The following is a 26,689-nucleotide window of genomic DNA, read 5'->3' on the forward strand; positions in this document are numbered from 1 at the left end:
TATCTCAAGATAATCGCGAGTCCCGTCAACTGTGAAGTACGGGCTGTTATAAGATTTCTTAGTGCTAAAGGCCTAAAAGCGATCGATATTCATCGTGAGATCTGTGCAGTTTACGGAGAAAACATTATAAGTGATGGAATGGTAAGAAAGTGGGTGAGAGCATTTAAAGATGGCCGCACAAATGTGCACGATGAACAACGGAGTGGGAGTCCTTCGTTCGTTAATGAAAGTTTGGTGCAGGAAGTGGACAATAAGGTGAGAGAAAATAGGCGCTTTACGATTTCCTCCTTGCAGCATGACTTTCCTAATGTTTCTCGTAGTGTTTTGTATTGCATTGTGACCGTGCACTTGAATTACCGAAAATTGTGCGTACGTTGGGTACCGAAAATGTTGACGGATGTGCACAAAACCAAACGTTTAGACAGTGCAATGACTTTCCTTGAGCGGTACCACAACGACGGTGATAATTTGTTAAGCCAAATTGTTACGGGCGATGAAACATGGGTGGGGCCTACTTCACACCAGAATCAAAGCAACAGTCCATGGAAGTTCAGCAAGGGCATCGTTTTGCTGCAAGACAATGCCCGTCCGCATGCGGCAAATCAGACCAAAGATCTCATCACAGCTTTTCGATGGGAAACTCTCGATCGTCCTCCGTACAGCCCCGATCTTGCGCCCAGTGACTACCATCTGTTCCTGCACTTGAAGAAACACCTGGGCAGTCAGCGTCTTGAAGACGATGACGAAGTCAAAACAGTGGTGATGCAGTGGTTAACAAGTCAGGAGGCAGACTTCTATGAGGAGGGTATTCAAAAACTGGTACAACGTTATGACAAATGCTTCAATATTGGCGGAAATTATGTGGAAAAGTAGATTAAGGTACAGCCTTTCATGTAAAAATAAAATCATTGAGATTTCTTAGGACGCCTTTTTTTTAATTTGAAAACGGTACTTACTTAAAAAACACGCCTCGCCCTTTTGACTTCAAACTAATGAGTTCTACTGCAAGCCCACTGGATAAAAAAATTGGTTACGTCCAGGAGACATGGCGCTAATTCCGTGTAACACCGCTTCTGCCTTGGTAATGGCCTCAGTTCTGCGCGGAGGAGAGGGCACAAGTTCCTTTAGGTACGCCACATCCAGCAAAAGCTTCAATAATTAAACAGACAAATTGATGTACAAATGAAACAGTTTCTTGGAGGAGTTTTGTGTTTTCATAACTTTAGACTGGCATCACTAGAATGAGCTGAGAACAGCTGACAGATACCAATTGTTTTGTTTATAACCTCAATATTGCTTGAAGGATGGCAGGTAGGCTTGAAGTTTCCATATTAGTCGAACAACGTTCACTAATCCGTATTTTGCTTTCTGAAGGCGAAAAACAGGCCACAGTGTTTACCGAATGATTTTACAATGTGGTGAAAGTTGTACGAATCCCGGAAATTTTTATAAGTGCGTAGAACAGTTCAAACACTGTCGAAGCTCAGTGATTGATGTCTTTTGAGATATCCAAGGCGTCGTTTTGTGATTATTTGGAAGACCAACGTACAATAAAAAGTGCCTATTACTCAAACAAGCCGATCAACAAAGTAAAGCCAGCAATGAGATTATAAGGCCACAGATCTTGAAGAAAAGGCGCGATATTACTACCCGACAATCGTCGCCCCCCACTGCCAAGGTAACCCAAGAAACCAGCGAGAAAATGGGTTTGGAAATAACACCTCATACTTCCTACAGTCCAATTTGGCTCCCTCGGATTTCATTTGTCTGGTCACTCAAGGAGGTATTACGTGGAAAAAAGGTCGACAACAACGAGAAGATCAAAGAATTTGTGGGAAGTGGCTCAAACAACAAGAGAAAAGCTTCTTTGCATCATGTATGAAGAAACTAGTTCATCGTTGGAACAACTGCATTAATATTGGTTTCGTTTTGTAAACATACAGATTTTTTTCCACAGCCGTTCGTCTAATTTTTTAACCTCCCTCGTAGGTACTTTGGAGATATCAGTTTTCGTGGGTGTTCATTGCTAAGTTTCACTCTCTGTTGCATACCGTCCCAGACATTTTCTGTGGCATTAGCATCAAGTGATTTATCAGGCCAGTCTACGTACGAAGGTTGCCTGACTGTTCGTCGAACTAGGAATGTATGTATGCGTCCCTTTAATAAGGGCTAATATAATCTTGCAAGACGGGAGTTCAAAAATGGTTCAAACGGCTCTGAGCACTATGACACTTAACGTCTTGAGGTCATCAGTCCCCTAGAACTTAGAACTACTTAAACCTAACTAACCTAAGGACATCACACATATCCATGACCGAGGCAGAATTCGAACCTGCGACCGTAGCGGTCGCGCGGTTCCAGACTGAAGCGCCTAGAACCGCTCGGCCACACCGGCCGGCAAGACGGAAGTGTTGACAGCATTCTTATCATGAAGATGTAGTAGAAATGGCTACATTTGGACACCTAGAATGCTGAAATAAAGATTCTGGTTCACGTTCAGGGCAAGCTGAATGAGTGGGTTCAAGCCGTCATAGGAAAGACACTTCAAATTATCACGGAACTATTCCCAGCCAGAACTCTTCCCTCCAGACTCTAAGAGCTAAAATCTCATTGGGATGTCTGTGCATCCGAAGCCTGCATCATCTGAAAAGAGGCAAAATCGCGACCCGTCCGACCACTCTACAAGTCTACGGTCAGCTACTCTGTCCAGTTTCTGTGTTCTTTGTCTCAACCTTACTTGCTGCTTGATCAATAGTCTTTCGACAAGTACCCGTCTCAAAGGGACTGTCACATGTAGCTCCCTTCGCAATATTCGGTCGGAACCTGGTTGAGGTGGTGCTGCATTCACTCCACCCAACAATTTATGGTGGGTTTGAAAAGTATTGTCATTGATAAGGCATGATACTCGTCTGAGGCACCTATCGGTTACGATTTTTTACGAACGCCCTTCTTACGTCACTACGGTGGGTTCATCATTTCATATAGACTCGCTGGATAGTCCGCGTTGATACAGCAACAAAGCGCGCAACTTCATTCGCGGTGTGATCAAGGGCACGTCCAAGCACTACGGTTGCTTTCTGCCATTCTGTGACAACACCACGTCGGCCAACCTAACTGCGCTGTTCCATACGATCGACGGGCATTTACTCACCACTTCACTGCCATGGCATAACTTCCGTGAAGGGTCACGTGAACCTCTGGTACCAGTTCTACAGCGTCTACTGTGCTTCAAAGCGACCAGTGTGCTCTCTAAGGGACTGATTTATATAAGAAGACAGTCAAACGGAAAGGATACAGACGGTAAAAAAGTAAGTAAACTGTTTATTTTTTCAAAACCTGTCACCATAAATGTTAATACATTAACCCCAGTGTGAGACAGAGCCCCATGTTGCCAAGCTTGTTTAGACTGCACTGCAGAAGCTTCGCTGGGAGGCCTTTATACATCCTGCACACAGTCCCGATCTTTCTCCATGCTGTTTTCTTATGTTTGAAGTCGTAAAAAAAAGACATTCGTGGTCGTCGGTTTGCTTTAGACGAAGAGGTGCGCGCGTAGGTAAAATCCTGATCCCATAGGCAATCGCAAACATTTTTCCATGAAGGCACTGACCGTCTTCTCTAACAGTGGGATAACTGTATCACTTGTGAAGTAATAAACAGTTTACCGTCTTCTCTAACAGTGAGATAAATGTATTATTTTTTAAATAATAAACAATTTACGTAATTTTTTCCATCTGTCTCGTCTTCATTTGACTGCCCGTTATATTTAGACCAGAGAGCTATAGCTGTTTAATATAAGGCATTGTTAGTAGCCATGCTCCCTATCGGACCTGATCAAAATGGTTCAAATGGCTCTAAGCACTATGGGACTTCTGAGGTCATCAGTCCCCTAGACTTAGAACTACTTAAACGTAACTAACCTAAGGACATCACACACATCCATGCCCGAGGCAGGATTCAAACCTGCGACCGTAGCAGCAGCACGATTCCGGACTGAAACACCTAGAACCGCTCGGCCACAGCGGCCGGCCTTATCAGATCTGATTCCATTTAATTAGATAAGATGTATTTTTCGTTCCAGTTGATCTATTGTGAGGAGATCCTCTGGGATGTGGAACATTTCAGAAAACAAGAACATGCAATAAATATCTACAAAGTAAGAACACATATGCTAATGTACCTTCCACAGATCGCAAATGAAATTTCCCTTGAGATAATGAATCTGTATCTCATTTACATTTAAAAGGATCTAAAACTTGTCACCAAATATTAATGTTCAATACAGTTATGTGCGCATGATAATTCTCAGACTACTGTAGCCACGCATCATTAAATAAAAAGTAAATAATACAAAAACATTTTACAGCATTTATTTACAATGAACGCATCACTGCACAAAACTTGTACAGGAGTCAGATTGTAGGCAATATTCACATTATATGTTATTATTAATAACATACACACATCAATCGGTTCTGCTAAGAAATTCATCAATGGACTAGAAGGAACCGGCCACCAATAAATCCTTTAGATTCTTCTCAAACTGAACTTTATTATTAGTTAAACTTTTTATGGCTGCTGGCATATACTGAAAATGTGTATTGCAGAATAGTGGACACCTTTCTGAACCAAAGTAAGTGACTTTAAATCATTCTGAAAATTATTCTTATTTCCATCATTATTAAGTTCGTCGCAGTCGTACATTTTTCTGGTAACTACCGTGTAGTACTCCAATAGCAAGCGGTTAAACTGTTAGCAAAACACATCAAACATAGTTGGCAATGGGACGATATGGCAATACTGCGGTCGTTACGTTCTTTCCTAAGTTTCTTCTGGTCTTCAGATAAATGTGTAAATTTCAAGCCATTATAAACAATTTTTAGAGAACAGTTGTAACAAAATACCGCCAAAACAAAGGTCGTGGTTACTGAATGCATACTGCTGACGCAGTGACATTTTATCCTTCCTCAATATGTTCCTGTCACCCATGTCCAAAACTCGTCCATTCAATCATTCTCTCCATATTGTACAATCGAGCCACTTATTGTATTCTGCCTTTAAGTCGCCATTAACGAATTGCAGAAGCGGGAAAACGTACTATACGCCACGATGATCACTGGTACCCTACGCGTAAAATGCTGAATATTGTATTACACAGACACTTTTCTCGCTGACTCCAGCAGTACTTCAAAGCAAAGCAAAGACATACGACTCAGAAAACAATCCAAATCAAAAGTTTGCTTGTGTTGCTATCGTCGGCAGCAAGCATACAAATACTTGTTTTGTAAATATAACTGCCTTTTCCTGCTGCTAGTTACTTCATTTATTCCATACGCCTTTCGCCTTCTCCTGTTCTAAGGTATCATCAGTGGGGTCTATAACGATACAATTCTGTTAGTTTTAGATTATTAAACAGTTCAATTTGTAAAAAAAAGTAATTACTTATGATTTCATGGTCTGCGTTTCCTCACATCTGGTCTGGAGGTCGCACTACCACTTTTATCACTGCCATATATTCACATCTTTGTGTTCCCGTCATCCACACTGTTCACCATGTTTCTCACTCTTTTTTGTGGTGGACTATTGTTCTTCCCCCCCCCCCTCCCCCCAATGAACCATGGACCTTGCCGTTTGTGGGGAGGCTTGCGTGCCTCAACGATACAGATAGCCGTACCGTAGGTGCAACCACAACGGAGGGGTATCTGTTGAGAGGCCAGACAAACGTGTGGTTCCTGAAGAGGGGCAGCACCCTTTTCAGTAGTTGCAGGGGCAACAGTCTGGATGATTGACTGATCTGGCATTGTAACGTTAACCAAAATGGCCTTGCTCTTCTGGTACTGCGAACGGCTGAAAGCAAGGGGAAACTACGCATGCAGCTTTACTGAATGATTAAATGATGATGGCGTCCTCTTGGGTAAAATATTCCGGAGGTAAAATAGTCCCCCATTCGGATCTCCCAGCGGGGACTACCCAGGAGGACGTCGTTATCAGGAGAAAGAAAACTGGCGTTCTAAGGATCGGAGCGTGGAATGTCAGATCCCTTAATCGGGCAGGTAGGTTATAAAATTTAAAAAGGGGAATGGATAGGTTAAAGTTAGATATAGTGGGAATTAGTGAAGTTCGGTGGCAGGAGGAACAAGACTTTTGGTCAGGTGAATACAGGGTTATAAATACAAAATCAAATAGGGGTAATGCAGGAGTAGGTTTAATAATGAATAAAAAATAGGAGTGCGGGTTAGCTACTACAAACAGCATAGTGAACGCATTATTGTGGCCAAGATAGACACAAAGCCCATGCCTACTACAGTAGTACAAGTTTATATGCCAACTAGCTCTGCAGATGATGAAGAAATTGATGAAATGTATGACGAGATACAAGAAATTATTCAGGTAGTGAAGGGAGACGAAAATTTAATAGTCATGGGTGACTGGAATTCGTCAGTAGGAAAAGGGAGAGAAGGAAACATAGTAGGTGAATATGGATTGGGGGGAAGACATGAAAGAGGAAGCCGCCTTGTAGAATTTTGCACAGAGCATAACTTAATCATAGCTAACACTTGGTTCAAGAATCATGAAAGAAGGTTGTATACCTGGAAGAATCCTGGAGATACTAAAAGGTATCAGATAGATTACATAATGGTAAGACAGAGATTTAGGAACCAGGTTTTAAATTGTAAGACATTTCCAGGGGCAGATGTGGATTCTGACCACAATCTATTGGTTATGAACTGCAGATTGAAACTGAAGAAACTGCAAAAAGGCGGGAATTTAAGGAGATGGGAGCTGGATAAACTGAAAGAACCAGAGGTTGTACAGAGTTTCAGGGAGAGCATAAGGGAACAATTGACAGGAATGGGGGAAAGAAATACAGTAGAAGAAGAATGGGCAGCTCTGAGGGATGAAGTAGTGAAGGCAGCAGAGGATCAAGTAGGTAAAAAGACAAGGGCTAATAGAAATCCTTGGGTAACAGAAGAAATATTGAATTTAATCGATGAAAGGAGAAAATATAAAAATGCAGTAAATGAAGCAGGCAAAAAGGAATACACACATCTCAAAAATGAGATCGAAAGGAAGTGCAAAATGGCTAAGCAGGAATGCCTAGAGGACAAATGTAAGTATGTAGAGACTTGTCTCACTAGGGGTAAGATAGATACTGCCTACAGGAAAATTAAAGAGACCTTTGGAGAGAAGAGAACCACTTGTATGAATATCAAGAGCTCAGATGGCAACCCAATTCTAAGCAAAGAAGGGAAGGCAGAAAGGTGAAAGGAGTATATAGAGGGTTTATACAAGGGTGATGTACTTGAGGACAATATTATGGAAATCGAAGAGGATGTAGACGAAGATGAAATGGGAGATACGATACTACGTGAACAGTTTGACAGAGCACTGAAAGACCTGAGTCGAAACAAGGTCCCGGGAGCAGACAACATTCCATTAGAACTACTGATGGCCTTGGGAGAGCCAGTCATGACAAAACTCTACCATCTGGTGAGCAAGATGTATGAGACAGGCGAAATACCCACAGACTTCAAGAAGAATATAATAATTCCAATCCCAAAGAAAGCAGGTGCTGACAGATGTGAAAATTACCGAACTATCAGTTTAATAAGTCACAGCTGCAAAATACTAACATGAATTCTTTACAGGCGAATGGAAAAACTGGTACAAGCGGACCTTGGGGAAGATCAGTTTGGATTCCGTAGAAATGTTGGAACACGTGAGGCAATACTAACCTTACGACTTATCTTAGAAGAAAGATTAAGAAAAGGCAAACCTACGTTTCTAGCATTTGTAGACTTAGAGAAAGCTTTTGACAACGTTAACTGGAACACTCTCTTTCAAATTCTGAAGGTGGCAGGGGTAAAATACAGGGAGCGAAAGGCTATTTACAATTTGTACAGAAACCAGATGGCAGTTATAAGAGTCGAGGGACATGAAAGGGGAGCCATAGTTGGGAAGGGTGTGAGACATGGTTGTAGCCTCTCCCCGATGTTATTCAATCTGTATATTGAAAAAGCAATAAAGGAAACAAAAGAAAATATTGGAGTAGGTATTCAAATCGATGGAGAAGAAATGAAAACTTTGAGGTTCGCCGATGACCTTGTAATTCCGTCAGAGACAGCAAAGCACTTGGGAGAGCAGTTGAACGGAATGGACAGTGTCTTGAAAGGAGGGTATAAGATGAACATCAACAAAAGCAAAACGAGGATAATGGAATGTAGTCGAATTAAGTCGGGTGATGCTGAGGGAATTAGATTAGGAAATGAGACACTTAAAGTAGTAAAGGAGTTTTGCTATTTGGGGAACAAAATAACTGATGATGGTCGAAGTAGAGAGGATATAAAATGTAGGCTGGCAATGGCAAGGAAAGCGTTTCTGAAGAAGAGAATTTTGTTAACATCGAGTATTGTTTTAAGTGTCAGGAAGTCGTTTCTGAAAGTATTTGTATGGAGTGTAGCCATGTATGGAAGTGAAACATGGACGATAAATAGCTTAGACAAGAAGAGAATAGAAGCTTTCAAAATGTGGTGCTACAGAAGAATGCTGAAGATTAGATGGGTAGATCACATAACTAATGAGGAGGTATTGAACAGAATTGGGGAGAAGAGGAGTTTGTGGCACAACTTGACTAGAAGAAGGGACCGGTTGGTAGGACATGTTCTGAGGCATCAAGGGATCACCAATTTAGCATTGGAGGGCAGCATGGAGGGTAAAAATCGTAGAGGGAGACCAAGAGATGAATACACTAAGCAGATTCAGAAGGATGTAGGCTGCAGTAGGTACTGGGAGATGAAGAAGCTTGCACAGGATAGAGTAGCATGGAGAGCTGCATCAAACCAGTCTCAGGACTGAAGACCACAACAACAACAACATTGTTCTTTTGTCACTCGATACAACTATTTCGTCGTACACTGTTTTTCGCAACGTAAATATTGCGTCTCCATTACGTGTTTCATTTTCTTTGGTATGTTTACCTATTTGCTGCCAACCTAATGAAGTATATGTTCGATACTAACGTCTATTTATGATGTTTATACCATGTGTGTGTATGAGTGAGAGACAGAGGGCGATAGAGCCGGCGAGTTTTTTTTCTTTTTTTGTTTTTGTCTATTTTTTTTTGGGGGGGGGGGCGGTGTACTAGCTGTTGGCGAGTGGTTGAAAACTTGTATGATACCTGATTTCCAGGTTGGCAACAAATAGGTAAACATACCAAAGAAGATGAAATACATAATGAAGTCGCAATATTTACGTTGTGAAAAACAGTGTAAACGAAATATTTGTATCGAGTGACAAAAGAACAATAGTCCATCACAAAAAAGAGTGAGAAATATGGTGAATAGTGTGTGGAGGATGGGAACACAAAGATGTGATTATATGGCAGTGATAAAAGTGGTAGTGGCACCTCGAGACCAGATGTGAGGAAACGCAGATCAGCAAATTGTGAGTTATTTACTTTTTTTACAAAAAATTCGCGATGTGAACTGTTTAATAATCTAAAACTAACAAAACTGTATCGTTACAGATCCCACTGATGATGCCTTAGAACAGGAGAAGACGAAATGCGTATGGGACAAATGAAGTCACTAGCAGCACGAAAAGGCAGTTTTATTTACAAAACAAATCCAAGTGTCACCGCGTTTTTCGCTACGACAGAATTTCAGGAAAGACACTGGTTCATAAATATTACTGGTGTTTCCTCTAGTCTGGCAGGAACCTCATCATGGTAGTAACGGGTCGCAGATCTTTTTCTTTCTTTTGTTCTATGACATATCTGAAAGTAGTGCATTTCGTGGAACTGTTTCAGCGTCACGATCGGCCTCATCTTAATACAGCCGTCAGGCGTAATAACATGAGACTTGGGGGTGCGCTGATGACAGAAAGCATGGTTCACATTTCAGTGGTGTCGGTAGAGTATATCAGCAGGACGGGTTTCACTAGACATGGCCTGCACCTCAACAGGCATGGGAGGGGGAGGTTGGCAAAGCTTATAGGTGACAGCATAGGTGGGGTTGGTGGGATCACTCATGGGAAAATTCCTGCAGTAGTGGGTGTTAGAGCTGCACCTTTTTTAGATTGAAGTCAGCTGATAGGTATTCCTGCTTAAGGGAAGTCTCTCTAACAAAGGAACCACTTTTGACAAAGCTTAGGTATCCGAGTAATGAGGGAATTAGTATATTTCATCAAAATATACAAGGTATTAGAGATAAAGTTAGTGAACTGCTTATAGATGTTGACTCTGAAATTATTGGTATATCTGAACACTTCTTAAATAAAAGGTATTTGAATGTTGTGCAGGTGTGGTTAAATTTAATGGAGCTAAACTTCTAACTGTTGTTCTTTATAGATCCCCAGACTCCGATTTCACAACATTTTTGCGAAAGCTAGAGGAGGTTTTTGGTTCACTTTATAGGAAATACAAAAAGTTAGTTATATGTGGTGACTTCAATATTAATTGTATAAGTGATTGTGCAAGGAAGAGGATGCTGGTAGACCTCCTTAATACATATAATCTTATGCAAACCGTATTCTTTCCAACGAGAGTGCAAGGGAATAGTAGAAGAACCATAGACAACATTTTCGTTCATTCCTCATTACTAGAAGGGCATTCTGTTAGCAAAAAGGTGAATGGCCTTTCAGATCATGATGCACAAATTTTAACTCTAAAAGATTTTTGTGCTGCAACACGTGTTAAATAAAGCAATCAGCTGTTTAGGAAAGCTGATCCAGTTGCTGTAGAGACCTTTGTAAACCTTATCAAGGAACAAGAGTGGCAAGATGTTTATAGCGCTGATACAGCAGACGATAAATATAATGCTTTTCTCAAGACTTTTCTCGTGCTCTTTGAAAGTTGCTTTCCGTTAGAACGTTCAAAACAGGGTACTGGCACAAACGGGCAGCCTGGGTGGCTGACTAAGAGAGATAAGAATATCTCGTAGAACAAAGTGACAATTATATCAAAACGTTAGAAACAGTCAAAATCTAAATGCAGCAGCCCATTACAAACAGTATTGTAAGGTGCTTAAGAATGTTATTAGGAAGGCAAAAAGTATGTGGTATGCAGATAGAATAGCTAAATCTCAGGATAAAATTAAAACCATGTGGTCAGTCGTAAAGGAAGTGGCTGGTCTGCAGAGACAGGTCGAGGATATAGAGTCAGTGCGTAGTGGGAATGTCCGTGTTACTGATAAGTCCCATATATGTACAGTATTTAATAATCACTTTCTGAATATAGCAGGTGAACTAAATAGAAACCTAGTCCCAACAAGGAATCATATAGCGCTCTTAGAAAAAAGTGTTCTGAGACTGTTACCTGAAATGCTCCTCCATGATACTGACAAGAGGGAGATTGAGTTAATAATTAAATCACTAAAGACCAAGAACTCTCAGGGATATGACGGGGTATCTAGCAGAATACTGGAGCATTGTTCTATGTATGTTAGCCCAGTACTTAGCTATATCTGTAACGTTTCCTGGCCGATTAAAGTACTCGGTAGTGAAGCCACTTTATAAAAAGGGAGACATTGATAATGTTGACAATTTTAGATCTATTTCTATGCCATCGGTGTTTGCTAAAGTTATCGAGAAGGTTCTATATACAAGATTACTGGAGCATTTAAATTCACATAAGTTGCTGTCAAATGTTCAGTTTGGTTTTAGAAATGGTTTAACAACTGAAAATGCTAAATTCTCTTTTATCTGTGAGGTTTTGGACGGATTAAATAAAAGGTTGCGAACGCTAGGTGTTTTCTTTGATTTAACGAAGGCTTTTGAGTGTGTTGACCACAAAATATTACTGCAGAAGTTGGACCATTATGGAGTAAGGGGAGTAGCTTACAATTGGTTCGCCTCTTACTTTAAGAACAGAAAGCAGAAGGTAATTCTCCGTAATATTGAGAGTGGTAGTGATATTCAGTCCCAATGGGGCACTGTTAAGTGGGGCGTTCCCCAAGGGTAAGTGCTGGGGCCACTGCTGTTTCTTATTTATATAAATGATATGCCTTCTAGTATTACAGGTGATTCAAAAATATTTCTGTTTGCTGATGACACCAGCTTGGTAGTGAAGGATCTTGTGTGTAATATTGAAACAGTATCAAATAATGTAGTTCATGAAATAAGTTCGTGGCTTGTGGAAAATAATTTGATGCTAAATCACAGTAAGACTCAGTTTTTACAGTTTCTAACTCACAATTCAACAAGAACCGATATTTTGATCAGACAGAACAGGCGTATTATAAGCGAGACGGAACAGTTCAAGTTCCTAGGCGTTCGGATAGATAGTAGGCTGTTGTGGAAAGCCCATGTCCAGGATCTTGTTCAGAAACTAAATGCTGCTTTATTTAACATTAGAACAGATTCTGAAATAAGTGACACTTCAACACGAAAAGTAGTCTACTTCGCATATTTTCATACGCTTATGTCATATGGTATTATTTTTGGGGGTAATTCTTCTGATTCAAAAAGGGTATTTTTGGCTCAAAAACGGGCTGTTCGAGCTATATGTGGTGTAAGTTCGAGAATTTCTTGTCGACCCCTATTCAATAGTCTGGGAATTCTGACATTGCCCTCACAGTATATATTTTCTTTAATGTCGTTTGTTGTTAGCAATATTAGCCTATTCCCAAGAGTGAGCAGCTTTCACTCAGTTAACACTAGGCAGAAATCCAATCTGCATGTGGAATGCGCTTCCTTGACTCTTGTGCAGAAAGAAGTGCAGTATTCTGCTGCATCCATTTTCAACAAGCTTCCACAAGAACTCAAAAATCTTAGCAGTAGCCCAAACTCTTTTATGTCTAAATTGAAGAGTTTCCTCATGGCTCACTCCTTCTATTCTGTCGAGGAGCTCCTGGAAGAGCTAATAAATTAAGCAAATTCCAGTGTTACATTGTTGATTTTCTTTATTTAAATTTACGACTTGTCACCTGAATACGTTTTTTTATATTTGATTTTATCTGTTTATAATATAGTGTTATAATTGCATGTATTGACTCGTTCCATGACCATGGAGACTTCTCCTTAATTTGGTCCCATGGAACAATAAATAAATAAATAGTTAGTCTCTTACGTACAAATTTCTTACTTTCTATACATAATCCCCGTCTTTCAATGAGCTGGTGGTGTTGAAGCTCAGGATAACGCTATTAGTTATTTTCGGTGAGGTGCAGCTTGTTGCCTTTTTTCGCTTTCGGACGACTTCGTAAAACGAATGGTAGTTCCATAGGAATTGTAAACTTTACCAATACATCTGTCGTGAGTCATAAACAAAGCAAAATTCAGAAATTTCTTTCTCTTTCATTAGCCGGCCGGAGTGGCCGTGCGGTTCTAGGCGCTACAGTCTGGAGCCGAGCGACCGCTACGGTCGCAGGTTCGAATCCTGCCTCGAGCATGGATGTGTGTGATGTACTTAGGTTAGTTAGGCTTAATTAGTTCTAAGTTCTAGGCGACTGATGACCTGAGAAGTTAAGTCGCATAGTGCTCAGAGCCATTTGAACCATTTTCTCTTTCATTATATGTACAATTTTATGACTGGTTTGATTCGTGGCAAAAACATAAGTTTTTTGATTTACTTCACAGTGTCACAGAGATCACAGGCACACAGCTCCAATTTCGATGCTCTCGCGTTAAAATCTCTCAGAGCTTGCTTTGGTTTTTGATTGAATGTTACACTGGTCGTTAATAGCGATAGATTCTGTGCTTAGGAAAAGGGCTTTTAATGGACTTTCATACTGTAGAGATAAATATTAAGCACTTCTGTAAACTAGATTTTTTTAAAAATATGGATCATTCAACCAACATGAGAATGTCGTTTGGAAACTGTACTTGAATATAAACAGAAGATGGCTCTGAGCACTATGTGACTTAACTACTGAGGTCATCAGTCCCCTAGAACTTAGAACTACTTAAACCTAACTAACCTAAGGACATCACACACATCCATGCCCGAGGCAGGATTCGAACCTGCGACCGTAGCAGTCGCGCGGTTCCTGACTGAAGCGCCTAGAACCGCTCGGCCACACTGGCCGGCTAAACAGAAGAAATTTTTTTCTGATTCCTAAAGCAGAACATGGGCGACCAGTTAATCCTTGTAGGTATCACTAGTCATTAGCACCGATATATTATGAACTTAAGAAAGCAGAGAGCTTTTTGCTACTGAAGAGAATTTATTGGGAACTTCAGTAAACTAAATTTTTTAAAATCTCTTTTTCGTTCGAATAACTTGAAAGTAGTGTGAGGAAGCATTAAAAAAGCATTTTTTCTGATTCATAAAGCTGAATATGTACGACCAGTTCAAGTATCTAGGTGTATTCTGCTCAAAACAGCATTTTTAACTGAGCGCAATTCGGTATATGAAGAATATGAAGACTCTGTAGAAAAATACTTCGGAAGCATTTACAACGCTATTAGTTATTTTCGGTGGGGTGCAGCTTGTTTCCTTTCCACACTGAAAAAATATAGATGGCAGTTTACTTCCAATATCTGCAATGTGTAAATTCAATATGACGTATTGGAGCTGAAACACAAGTAAATGCACTAACTCTTTGGGTTTGGCAGTGTGCGTTTTCAGAATCTCTGGTAGCCACTGCAATGCGGCATACGAATTGCAGGTTAAGCTGCGGCAACCGCGGAGACGACGTCAGGCCCCAAGCTAGCGCTCACGTTCTATTGTTAGACTGTGCTTACACTGATAACGTAGTACGACATGGTGCTGGTCTAGGGTTACGAGCTGTGACTGTGCGCCGAGTAGTACCGTGGCACCGCTGGGCCAGCTCGTATGCTGGTCTACCTAGGTAGAACTTTTCAGTAAGCCATCTGTCTGTTTTACAACTCACTTGTCAAGTACAACTGCGTCCTTACAATTCCTATCAGTGAATAGTCTTTCGTTCTGCAATGTGATGAAGATATTAGTTGATTGATACTGGAAATACACTCCATGTTTTTAAAAATAAAATACCACGAAGGATGGAAAACGCAGTTAATGTGCGTCGTGGAAGGAATGTAAGATTAAAATTTTAGGCGATATCGGGATACACAGAGTGCGAAATTTAGCACACGGAGCTTTCACCTCAGACAGCAACAGTGGTTCTAAGGCCGCTGGGCATCGAGGCGAAATGAGCTTGCATGACAGATATGGATATAACATTCCATGCTTCTTTATATGCATAGGTTCGTCAGTTGTAGTAGCTGACGAGTGGTAACGAGACAGTGTCTCGTTTACCCATGAAACGATATCTTCAGTGCTTCAGAGAACTACAGAAGGTGCTTATTGGGTCAAGAGTCGAACACCCATTGTATCGAGGTAGGTCACGACAGCACGTCCAATATGCAGTCATGCGTTTTCTTGTTGAAAACTATCGTCACGAAAACCTCAAAGGTAAGGCAGAGCCACCGATCTTACCACGTCAGAATAGCAACTGCTGTCCAGATTACCGGCTATTCAAACCAGAGGTGATCGTCTTGTGTACCCAATGATACGGAATAGCATCATGCCAGGTGCTGGGAGCATATGAAGATAGCTTGTGCAGCCTGGAAACACTCGTTCTCCTCAGAACCGCGATGCACAGATAGGCCCGTAATGTTGCTGTATGCAGGACTAGTACTTATATGAAAAGACAACGAGGAGCCACTTAGACGTTCAGTGTTTTCGTCAGGCGCGCCATTGCCAGCGCACCTCTCTCTGCGGCAGCGTCAAGGGCAGTCGCAATAATGGTCACTGTGCCGACAGTCCATAGTACTCCAGACTTTGGCGCACAGTCCATATGGATACTTGTGTTGCTACAGACATGCCTATTTCCTGATACGTGACGTGGCTTTACGATCCTGCACACCCAGTCGAACAATAAGTCTGCCCTCTCAGGTGCTAGTCGCATGAGGCCCATTGAGATCCTACACAGCGTTCAGTATGGCCCTCCAGAACCCATCAATTTCATATTCGTATCTCAGCCAACGAGAGCAGCAATTTTATGAAGAATAAACCGCAGTCCCGATACGCCACAATTTTGTCGCTGTCGAATTCCAACACATGCAGGTAAGAATAGGTCACACAAATATCCTCCTTAATAGGGGTGTTAAGCTTTCCCAATGCTAACACAATAAACTGTAGTCGCCCATTCGCCTTCCCAGCAAGTTATTTTACGTGCGCATTCCATTACATGTTGTTTCAAAACACTATGAGTGGATATTTAATCAGCGTGATTGTATCAAGCAGCATATTGTTCTGTACCAACCAAGACGTACTGGTACACAACAAATACTGCAAGAGGCTGCCTCTGTGCTGGTCTAAGCTGTCGCCAGCACACCGGTCGGCAAAGATGTAGTCCGAAGATTGACAGTACGCGCTGGATCAAGCACGCCTAACACGAGAGGGGCCAGAAACAGACTCGCAAGCAACACGCCGCCAACGCCTTCTCGACAGCATGTATTCAGGCTGCCGCCGCTGACCGGTGGGTCAGTCGCTCACTCTAGAGATGGGCAAACTCGTTCATCCTTGGGAACTAGATCACTGGTGATCGGTCTTTTTTGGGAACCGTTCATTTTAACTCGTTCACCGTTCATTTGTGCTTGGTATCTGGCTCTTGCAAATTAGTAGCACAGGTGACTGGAGATGGAAGACGCCAAGAGGGGGTACTTGCCACCGCCCTGGAGTACAGAGTTTTTATTCGTAACAGAATTCTCACACACTTGTAATTTACGTGATTCTGCAAAACCTCTCGTTTAGCCAACTGTAGCGTTACGTGGCTGAACGCCGTGATATAATATGAGGTGGCGCACGAAAAACCGGCCCCGAGTAGGGACTGTTCACCAATTACGCAGGATTTGTTGACCGCTACGAGCAGAATAGATTAACATGCAAAATTAGGCAGTGAAGAAATAACAAATAAGCTAATGCAAACAACAACTTCGAAACAATAGATTGGTAGGCGAAAATGAGCAGTCTAGTACTCGGGGTCAATTTTTCGTGCGCCACCCCGTACCACTGAAATAATATTGTAGAAATTATCATATTCTCTTTACAAAATGTGACACCAGACACTCGATTATGGAACGCAGACTTCATTCGGTTGTAAGTCGGTCTGCCTACAATAACAATGAACATGTCCTTTTATCTTGGATCAAAAAGACGGAGAATGGGCATTCGTGTGTCCGTTGTCCGTGCCGACTTCCTTTGCATTTGTAATTAAAAAAATCTTGACTTTTTACAAGTATTTCTTCCGCTGTTTATCGAAATAGTGAAATAAGCTGATATGCCGTTCTGTTATCTGAAAATATGTATGTATTACATACTACGTAATTTTACTGAATTTACGTAATTATAAAATTTTAATTACCGGTCATGGACGCTGAATAGAGCAAGAAAAGAACCAGAAAAGGTTTGAAACAGATCTAGAATGGGCGCGCGCAGCGTACGAAACGAACAACTCGATACTGAACTAACTATGAGCAGTCGGCAGTGGAACTGCGACGAGTGGCCACGCAAAGGACGAGTCCGGCCGAGCGAGACCGAGACCGAGACATATGGGAACGGGACCGAGGATGGAACGAGACCGGCCGACGTGCCGTTGTGGGAACAAGACCGATCGTTTCCCGTTCCCGGGAACTGTAAGTAGAAAGCCACGATCTAAGTGAACTGTGAAAGACCGTTCCTTAGAATTTTAGAATTCGTTCATCGTTCGTTCCGATCATCTTGATGAACCGTTCCTTTGGACCCGTTAGTTCGCGAACGACCCATCTCTAGCTCACTAACTATCTCACACTTCCAGTTGACGTCTGTCAGTTAACATCGCAGGCTACGACAGTGCATCGCGACCAGTATTTTGACCTTTGCAAGATTACAGATATTGTCTGCAAGAGGACCCTTACTTGGTTCAAATGGCTCTGAGCACTATGGGACTTAACATCTTAGGTTATCAGTCCCCTAGAACTTAGAACTACTTAAACCTAACTAACCTAAGGACATCTCACACATCCATGCCCGAGGCAGGATTCGAACCTGCGACCGCAGCAGTCGCGCGGTTCTGGACTGCAGCGCCTAGAACTGCGTGGCCACCGTGGTCGGCTTCAAGTGTTTAACTCCAAGTGTACAAATCAGCCGGCATTGAGGAACTATACTAGGGAAATCGTTTTCTGTTGCCGTAGATGTTTTGGCTGAATTAATAGTGGCATTCAGTAACCACATTCACAACAGGTGCAGTTAATTATTGGGACATTAATTTCTCGTATTCATACCCACCAACATTATCCACATTTTAAGCAAACTGTTATTCATCGCAACACACAGAAATTCTTTGAAGTCATGCTGTGGTCCCTCAGTAATGGCACTTTCCCGTACGAACAGTCAGCAGCAAGCAGTGTGAGGTTATCAAATTACTGCCCTTCCTCTCCGAGACATAGGTTATCTACATGGAGAACAGGAGCGCTTCTATAAGACATCCGTGAGGGGGTGATGATTCCACCTTTGTCTCTGATGAACTCTCTCCGTGCAGGACAATGTACCGGATTCTTTTGCTTTCTCGTCTGATTTCTCATCTGCGCTCCATCGTATATGGCATGTAAGAACATTATAATATTATTCTTTGAGGCCAAGACGCTGCTCTGTTCGCTTATGTTTTTTATTTCAATAGGCGTATTTCGGCGTGATTGCCATCGTCAGGTTATCTGTGGAAATACATAGTTGGGTACAACATTACAGTTTTTGAAAGTACATAATTCAACGTATTATAGAATTATCCTTTGTTATGTAAATCAGGTGTTCTTGATGTCCATATGATATCGCTGTGTTAGTTGCTGATGCTACTGTATAAGTTTGCTCCTTTGATATTGGCGGAGCTATAGTAGACTGGTGTTAAACTGTAGCTGGAGCAGTTATTTCTGAAGTTTTCCAGTTAGGAAAGTTTATTTCATAATTACGTTACTTGACAGCTGTATTGACAGTTGAGTCAGAGATGTTATATGGTTACAGGCTGTTTGTTTATAAGGTATTCTGTAGGTCATATCTTTGTTCTTAGCAGCTATATCACTGCTTATATCGTTCGTGTTTAAATGGTTCTATGCTCAAGTGTAAATCAGTCTTACTGGGTTTTTTTTCTTTTCGAATTGATTATGCCAGATAATGATATACTGTGCGAGGTTTATAACGATTACTCGATTTTTTTCCTCAAATCTATACTTTCCAGTGGCTATTTTTACTTTCACAGTAACACGACCTCTAATATGTTTCTAGATTTTGTTTTTCCAGTCATCTCCGGTTTGGAATGATAATGTCAATAACACACACACACACACACACACACACACACAAAATTACACCCAAGAAATTCTAAATGCACTGATCGATTTGAACCACAAACATTACGTAGAAAATTTTATTTAAATTATTCTCCAAAATGTGAAGTGAACGGACAAACAAAATCTGGAAACATATCATAAATCATGTTACCATGAAAGTAAAAATAACCACTGAAAAGAACAGTTTGAGAATAAGGCAATATCGAGAAATTGTCATAAACTTTGGGCACTACAACACTATCTGGCATAACCAATTCAAAAACAAAAGAAAAGAGGTAGGGCTAAATTACATTTAAACAAGATTCATATAAGCAATAATATAGTGGTAAGAACGAAGATAGGATCTACAGAATACCATAGAAACAAACAGCCTCTAACCATATAGCATAGCTGACTCAGCTGGCACTACACCTATCAAATAACGATATTATGAAATAAACTTTTATAATTGGAAATCTTGATAAATAATTGCTCCAGCTACTGTTTAACACCTACTATAGCTCCAACAACACCAAAGGCGCAAACGTATACATTAGCATCAGCAACTAAGACAGCGATATCATATGGACGTCAAGAGCACCTGATTTACGTAACAAAGCATGATTCTATAATATGTTAAATTATCTACTTCAAAATCTGGGCTATTGTGCCCAACTATGTGTTTCCACAGATAACCTGACGATCCCAATGACGCCTAAATACGCCTACTGTAACAAAAAAATATAGTCGACAACAGAGCGTCTTGGTCTCAAAGCACAATATTATGATGTACTGGATTATATTACTCAAAACATCTTCCAGCAGTCACTCATGTCATACCCCATTCCAAATGGCCGCATCCTTCTTAACTGCCACAGAGTGGCACTGTGTCGACGCTTTCCGAACAGTTAAAAATGTGTTACATATCTGTTGGCCTTGATGCATGAATTTCAAGATTCCGTTGCGAAAACGGCGATCTGTGTTTCATATCAGTGGTGATGCTAGATCTCGGACTTGTCTGCTGACCACTCCTGTCTTCTCGGAGCAGTGACTTGGTTTTGTGAGTAGTGGTGATTGCTTACCGACGTACTGGTTGATTAAGTTGCCTATACCAACAGGTTTTATGCAACCAATGCCTTCAAGAAGCACTCGCGAGATTTTAATGTACTCTAGCTCGTTAGTCCTACAGAAAAAATGAACAGGATCTTTTTGTAGGAAATTTAATGTAGTTAAATTTCATACTAGGATACGTTTTCACTGGAAGCCACGGTTTTCGAGTTATTCAAGAAAAACGCGTTTGAAGGTCACTTTCGTGTGTTTTTCTCGAATAATTCTAAAACTACGGCCTGTAGCAGAAACGTATCCCAGAATAAAATTTAACTACATTAAATTTCCTACAAAAATGCCCTGTTCATTTTTTGTAGGACTAATAGTTTGCACATAGCGTGCAAGAGAATATGAAAATCTTGCATGTCATATTTGAAGGCATTGTGGGTTGCATAAAACCAATAGGTAGGGGCAGTTGAATCACACTTTATTATCAAACAGTTATGGTCAGCCGTTCAAGTTGCAGGCTGCCAACCAAACGGCTTCCAGAGGCAACAAAAAATTCATATTCATTATTTCATACAATTATTATAGATTGAAATTAAAAATTTAAATGCTGTTGCCATCCACTAATTAAGAGCTTTAACCCTTATGTTAAAGCTTTAACACAATTAGTCAAGATTTAAAGTTAAAAACTGCGTATAAGTTTGGAGTCAGCGTAACTGACGGCGAGCAAATTACCCAGACTGTATTCATTCAGCATTCGAGAATGAGAGCAGTTAGCGACTTCCGACGGACTTTACACATACTTTCAAACCATTTCGAAACTTTTTCTCGCTGCCACCACCCGCCTACCCCTTTAATAAAATTATTATTATTATCGTATGCATCAATTACAAATTTAGCAAAACAAAGAAATATGTATAAAAATGAACATGTGAAATTATATATAGTACACAAGTTTTAAAACGGCTCAGACTACACTCGGATGTTGACGGACTCGATCCAGCGGGGTGCTTCGTGGGATGCTTGATGGAGCTTCTCAATGCCACCAGGGAAGCGTCTGATTGGACACTCATTCACAATATGGCTCATTGTTTGGGTGTCACCACAATCACACACACACTGTCACTTGAAAAGCCCTACTTGTGCACGTTGTATTTGCACCTACCCTCCTCTTCAGTGCGATATCTGTTTAACTGCACCCACACCTCCCTCGGTTGGCGGAAGCCTGGAACTGGAACTGTTGGATTGTCTACAAGTTCGTGGTTTCGGGTTGTTGTAGTTTGCCACTCACGTTTCCACTCTGCGTCCTGGTCGAATCCTGTGGATAGCATTTGGACTCCCATTTTATATGCTGCTGGTCCTCTAGATTTGAGACGTTTCCTGGACGGTGATAGCAAATCGTCATGAAGAGGGATGGAGTTGTTTTCAGAAACTTGCTGAGAGAGGTTGTAAAGAGCAGCCTTTCGACGGAGGTCTGGTGGACAGATGTTTGAAAGCACTGGTAGCCAGCAAGTAGATGTAGACCGGATGAGAGGAAAAAAAAACTTTATCGATTACTACATTATCGCTGAACTCTATTCGCAATACATTTTGCAAGCAGTGGTCCCATATACCGCCGAATGTACATACAAAATTATATAGCAGTAGAAAACATAACGTCTGGCGGTTTTTTTTTTTTTTTTTATTACATGGGAGTCCGATTCTATCATGTGTTGGGGGGGGGGGGGAGGGGGGGATGTGTTAGTGGTTCCGTAAGAGATGAGCTGACACAAGCGGATTGCAGCCGGTGTTTGCGGCAGGGCAGCCCTAGCAGTGTGGGAGCTGCGCGCTGACGCTGGGGCGGCGCAGGCACGAGGACACAGCCGGGGAAGCCAGCCAGGCGCCCCAGGTCGGGAAGTGACCTGCAGCCATCTCTCCACCACATATGAGTGACTCCTCACACGCCCTTATAGCGTACCCACTCCCAAACCGTAGCTGCCTGTGTCACCAGCGGATATACCCGCTACTTTTCTACTAAAATAACTACCGAAATACAACATTGTATTCATAATATATGTAGGGCTTATTTCAGTAGTGGTACAAGTACATTTTTATTCATATTGAGATACAGAGTCCTAAAGTTAAATGAGCGCTGAAAAATCTGCAGTTGAGATACCAGAAATACTCAAGCATATAGCTAGAGATGAACCTTTTTGGTTCAAATGGCTCTGAGCACTATGGGACTCAACTGCTGAGGTCATTAGTCCCCTAGAACTTAGAACTAGTTAAACCTAACTAACCTAAGGACATCACAAACATCCATGCCCGAGGCAGGATTCGAACCTGCGACCGTAGCGGTCTTGCGGTTCCAGACTGCAGCGCCTTTAACCGCACGGCCACTTCGGCCGGCTATGAACCTTTTTCTTTCTATCTGTTTGGATCATTAATTTCAGAAGCATTATAGACAGGAAAGTGGAGGTAATGGACTTGTACCACAATTGAAATAAGCCCTTCATATAGTCGCAGCTTTGCCACGATCGTTCTATGTACAAGAAGATGTCACTGGTCCTCTCGTCTGCTGGGCAGTGGCCAGTAATACTTGGAGCATTCAAAAATGATTGGCACTACACTTCTTTGTGTTCACAGGAGCAATTTACTGAACAAGCGAATGTAGATTATACCGCAGATATTTCCCGCCAATGTCTATGCACTTTCTCCCTCGTTCTGGTAGTTTTTATATTTGTGAAGCAAACCATTCTGTGGGGTTATCCCAGGGCCAATGGTGAAGAACTGCATGAAGTTAGTCATTGGTGGTGATCTATCCAGCACTAGTTTGCGAATTGGGCACTGTCCTTTTAGCCGTCGCCATTTGCTAAGTGGTGCTCCCCGCCACTATGTTCTCTTGGCCTCAACCTCCGATGGTTCGCCATTTCCTGATGGAATGCCCTATTTTTAACTACTTACGTTCTTATTTATGTTTGCAGTCTGAGTTATCGAGCGTTTTAATCGCCCGAAAACAACACAAAACAAAACAATCCTTTCCTGATCACAGAGCACACTCGCCATTTGTTTCTGTACGAATTGTACCGGCCTTGATTTCTTGGGACAAGGGCTCCCAGCACGCTTCCACTCCATAGAGTGGCGTCTCCGATCTGGAGACTCGTGGTAGAACCGTGACTTGTCGAGTGACCTGGAGCTCAAATAACTCCGCTAGACATGCACTGTACCGTTGCACCAACTGTCGGCACGTAACTCCATAAGCTTCTCTTTCTATGCAGTGGTGACGGAATGGTTCCACCCATTGTTTACACACTTTCTTCACCTTCAGATCCTCATGGATGATGGTGTGAAAGGTGCTCCATGATAGCCCTTGTTCGTCAAACGTGATTCGCCTGCTCCTCGTTATCAACTCATTGACACATTGCGCATTGTTTGTTTTGTGTGTAGTTGCTGGGCGCCCATTGCTCTTGCGTTTTTTAGCACACTCCCTCCCCTCTCTGAATTCTCCGCGTTTTGCAGCACACTCCCTGCCGTCTCTGAAATCTGATACCAAACGAAACACTGATCCGCAACTTGGTACTGTTTCCCCACACATGGCTAATAACCTCTTGTAGATGCCTAAAAGCCGACCGTTGTGACCGAGCGGTTCTAGGCGCCTCAGTCCGGAACTGCGCGACTGCTATGGTCGCTGGTTCGAATCCTGCCACGGACATGGATCTGTCTGATGTCCTTAGGTTAGTTAGGTTTAAGCAGTTCTAAGTTATAGGGGACTGATGACCTCAGATGTTAAGTCCCATAGTGCTCAGAGCCATTTGAACCATCTGATGCCTAAAGCAGTCACTCCTTCCTTCCAGAGAAACCGCACTGTCCACCATTGCCCACTCTTGTCTGGTTCCACGATGTCTTGTCGCTGTCCTCCAGCGTACTGGCAAGCCAGAACAAGTGCTGCTCTGTAATGCGCCACCCATGGGAAGTACTAAATCCATCTAGTGGCAGTAGACAGTAGTATAGTGTGTCTTCACGCTCCCATCGACACATATCTCAAATTGCTAATTTGCAGGAGTTATAGGAGGATTGCCAGTCATTATTAAATGAACCACAAAGATTTTAACAGACTGCCTCAAGCTACAAAATCAGAACAGTGAACTGCTGGGTCTGCCTGTTGATGGGCACCTTCACCTACCATACGGGAGTGACCTGTTTTGGATTTTAAATATTGTTAGCAACTCTTAAATCAAACTCTCTCCCTCCATTTATCCCTCCTATCAACTCTGATCCTCACCCCCCCCTTTCCTTTGTCCTTTTCCCAGGCTTCCTCTTCCCCTTCCCCTCCCCCCTCCACCCCTCCAACCTGTTTTTTCCCCGCCTACCCTCTCTCTGCCTACCTTCTCTCCCCCGAGTCCTTTTTGCGTTTTCCTTCCTCTGCCTTTCCCCATTCCCTCTTGCGTCTGCCCTGCTCCCCCCTTCTGAGTCCTTTCCTTCGTCGTTCCCCCCCCCCTCCCCTTCCCTCACCTTTCGTTTTTGCTCTCCCCCTCCTTTTTCTTCCCCCTCATCTGCCCTTGCCTGTGGTGTGTCATCTTCGTGCCGACCTTTTAATGCAGTGTTCCCAGTGATTGTTAAGTGTTGTGCGTCTTTTCCGATGTGTTGCGAACGGACATCATGCTGCCGCAGGGTGTGATTTTTTTATATCTCTTGCGAACAGAATCCAGACTGTCGGCGTGTTATTTTAATTGTCTGTCTACATTTTCCCTGTCTGCTTCCTGTGTATTTTATTATCATCGCCCACCATTAGTTTTATGTTTTAACTTTCCACAATTTTCCGCCGTTTTGCGTTTTACATCACCGTTTTACGCCTGTTTTTATTGTTTCTTATCTTCTTGTGTTTTAAAAATTCTGTAGTCTGAATAGCGACGTACTAAGATGTTGCCAGCCCGCCCCCTTCGGGGGGAAACGAAATCCAATAAAGGGGAAAAAAATTTAAATCAAAAACTAAATGAACAACCTTTGGTTTTGTAGCTCTAACAGCAGCCACAGTTGCAGACTAAATTACGGGATTTTGGTCTATCATATGCAAACAACTGTAGTTTATACACTGCAAGACACAAAAAAGTGAAGCACTCGCGAGAGTAGAAAGAAACGAACTGAAACTTCGCAGGTTGAGAGACTACGTGGCGTTATTTCAGTGATTACAAGGTACAGTCAAATTTACCAAGAACTTGGCGGTATCAACTCACTTCAGTATGACGTCCCACCCCCTCTGGCCTGCATGCATGCACTGGGACTGGGCTGGGAAGGGTGTCGTAAGGCCGTTGTATCCTCTCCTGAGGCACTCTAGCCCACAGCTGTTGTAACTGCTCCTTCAATTCCTGGGTTGACGTCTGAGGCAGTCTCGTACACGTTCTGTTGGAGACAGATCTGACGATCGTGCTGGCCACGGAGTTCCTCAGCGTCACACACACACAGCTTACAGACACATATTGACCAGCATTGTCCTGTTGATAAAATGTCCGATACTCGGTAAGTTCGTATTTTGCTCACTCAACGGTAGTGTGCAACTGTGTGGAATCACTTCCGGTAGGCAAGGAACACATCGACGTAAACTATTTTGACTACAGGGCTCTGGATTTCGTGGATAGAGTTGTAAGACTACCATAGGTTACTGTAGACTATCTTAAGCAACTGTAGACTGTCGTATTTTGCTTAGTAGCTTCGGTCAGTTAAGGTCATACTTCTCGAGTAACCTACAGAAATTTTTGTCTGCTTAGTTATCCTCCTGTCTGTTACTTAAACTTGAACAGTATTTATGACAAAACTGAAAATGTCAATTTTTAAGTCAGGTATTATTCGAAAATTTTTGATTTGTAACGGGAAACAGAGGGATGTTGTAGCAAAAATAAAGAAAACAAAGGAGATCTATCACACAGCGCTAGGCAAAGCAATTTCTTCAACAAAAAGGAAAAATTTTAAGAAAACGTAAAACAAAAATATATCAAAATCGCTTCAATACTTCGTAAAAGATATATAAATCATGTTTTTGTTATTCATAAACAACTTTCGCTTTTATCAATAACAACAGGAAACTTTTGCCTTTAAGATCATAATGAAAAAGGTTCTATTCAGTACAAAATAACAACAAGAATTACATTTTTTAATGTTTGTGCATGTAAACTGTACTTGCATCAAAAGAAATGGCTGTGGTTACACAAAAACGCAGAAGTTGCGCAATCAACTACTTTTGTTGCTTATAAAATGCAATTTATGTTCTGTAAGGATATAAAATACACAATGAACTAACAATGAATGATATGCGATTCCAATTATGCGCCAAACAAGCAACTAAACAAACAAAAAAACGAAGGGAAGTTGTCGGCTCCCAGTTTCTCTCTTGCATATTCAT

The 26,689-nt window shown here is 41.8% G+C and overlaps 1 protein-coding gene across 2 annotated transcripts in view; it reads left to right on the top strand.

Annotated features, from left to right (window-relative positions):
* Window positions 1-26,689, top strand: part of LOC124605752 (tubulin polymerization-promoting protein homolog) — a 460,410-nt gene that overhangs the window by 48,442 nt on the left and 385,279 nt on the right. The window lies entirely within an intron of this gene.

This window comes from Schistocerca americana, chromosome 3 (assembly GCF_021461395.2).
Source record: "Schistocerca americana isolate TAMUIC-IGC-003095 chromosome 3, iqSchAmer2.1, whole genome shotgun sequence".
Taxonomy (NCBI): domain Eukaryota; kingdom Metazoa; phylum Arthropoda; class Insecta; order Orthoptera; family Acrididae; genus Schistocerca; species Schistocerca americana.